Source organism: Sinocyclocheilus grahami, unplaced genomic scaffold, assembly GCF_001515645.1.
Source record: "Sinocyclocheilus grahami isolate Dianchi unplaced genomic scaffold, SAMN03320097.WGS_v1.1 scaffold16.1, whole genome shotgun sequence".
Lineage (NCBI taxonomy): Eukaryota > Metazoa > Chordata > Actinopteri > Cypriniformes > Cyprinidae > Sinocyclocheilus > Sinocyclocheilus grahami.
Window position 1 is genome coordinate 1,552,177 of NW_015505195.1, and position 2,040 is coordinate 1,554,216.

The following is a 2,040-nucleotide window of genomic DNA, read 5'->3' on the forward strand; positions in this document are numbered from 1 at the left end:
TGTGTGTATATATATATATATATATATATATAATTCTTGTAAATAGCGACTGGGTTATCCCTGGTTTGCAGTACCATTTGAGCTTTGTAAAATGTAAAAACAATTCATAATAATTTAAAAAATAATATCTATAAAAGGATATACCAGACTTTAATATTTAAGCTCAAATAATTTAATCAAGCTTAGCTTGATTATTTAAACAATGAAAAATAAGTGAATGAGAGCTTAAAACTTTTTTACTTTATTGCATATTGTTATTATTATTTTTTAATTACCAATACTTGTAAATAAAAACACCTGAACAAAAATGAATAAAAAATAAATCAATGAAAATTTAAATAAATGATTTCCATAAAATCAATAATTCTTTTTTCTTTCTCCCAGGCAATCCTTATCAACCTCTTGCTGTAAAACAATCACACCAATAGTACTTTTAATAATAGAGTGAAATTAAATGTATTTCATAATCACCATTTTGTTCGCTTTTTTATTTTATTTTGTGATTACAAAAAGCTAACTAATATGATTTCCATCTGTAAAAATTTAATTAAACATTTTATACAATAAACTACGAAATGCATGACGGGGACAAAAAAAAGTACTGCATAACAGAAGTGACCCAGTTAACATTTCCCAGTTTCTTTCTATTAAAGTGCTAAATCACACAGAAACACAGACATTCTGCTCAAGCCAGGTTTAAAATAAATGCAAGTAAAGATGCCTGAGCAGATGAGAAAACAGCATCTGAACTGCCCCTGAGAGATTCAGTCAAATACAGCAATACAGCAGGAGCGAAGTCTGCTGAGGAACACTTCACTCTCTCCCCATCTCTCTATGACAGTTATTTATAAAGGCAGTTAACAGCTTGTCTGCTCACCCTCCTGGAAGCCCTCTTCTCACTGCACCAGGAGAGGACAATCACGGGCAACAATGGGGTCACACCTAACTAACACCGGCCTTCTCTTTTTCTCCCCTATTTTGACTCCTCTAAAATAGTTTCTGGGAAATAATTAGATCCTGTCACTGATGATGAGCTCTAGTAGGTGCTGGATATTAGATATTGTGCCATTTAGAGACAGAGGTGGCAAGGTCTCTGCGGCATGTCACCTGCCCGATGGGGAAAAACGAGACAAGCGAGAGCAGCTGTCAGGATGACGTTAATATATGTGATCTCAACAGATCCATTTAACCCCTGACCAGCAATGTGGTGCACAACAGTATGCAGTACGTCACAGTAATGTGTGTTTTTGTAGCAATCTCCAAAATGAAAGCTAATAAAAAAATACACACGCATAAAATGCCTGTGGACCAAATGAAATGCAGCCATCTGAAAAGGTGCCAAATAACAGGAGGGGAAAAAATTAAGTGCTGATGTGTTTTGGAGGGTACTGTTATCACAATGTTAGTTTACAGCCCATTTAGTACTTTTTTCAGAATGTTTTCACACTCTAGAGTACAGTGTCCACACAAGCTGACAGAGATGCCAGTTTATACCCAGTCGTTCAACGGCATCACCTCCCGCCGGGGCTTACAGCAGTGCTAATCAACACATAATTACACACACAAACACATGCACATCAATATAACACACACACACAGCCCTTTCTAACTGAAGTGACTTTCATTTATTACTTTGATTCGCACTGCTCTGACCACAATGTCAATGACTTGCTTATTTAAATAAAGGACAAAGGGCGTTAATCAACCATATTTTTCTTCAGTTCTTTTTAAATGGAATGTATATCGAGTCTCTAAATTCACATCTGCATTACTAAATTCCTAAACTCTATATCAAATCCAATATATACACTAACATTTCAAATTTGTGGGTCTGTAAGATTTTTTTTCAAATAAGTTTCTCATTTGGTCAAAAATACAGTAAAATTTAATTTGATGAATTATTATTGCAATTTAAAATAACTATTTTAATATGTTAAAACACAATTTATTACTGTGATTTATTATTACTTTATATATATATATATATATATATATATATATATATATATATATATATATATATATATATATATATATATA

At 32.6% G+C, this 2,040-nt stretch overlaps 1 protein-coding gene across 1 annotated transcript in view; it reads right to left on the reverse strand.

Annotated features, from left to right (window-relative positions):
* The window catches only part of faf1 (Fas (TNFRSF6) associated factor 1), a 78,903-nt gene that overhangs the window by 57,069 nt on the left and 19,794 nt on the right, over nucleotides 1–2,040 (reverse strand). The gene's annotated exons all lie outside the window — the stretch shown is intronic.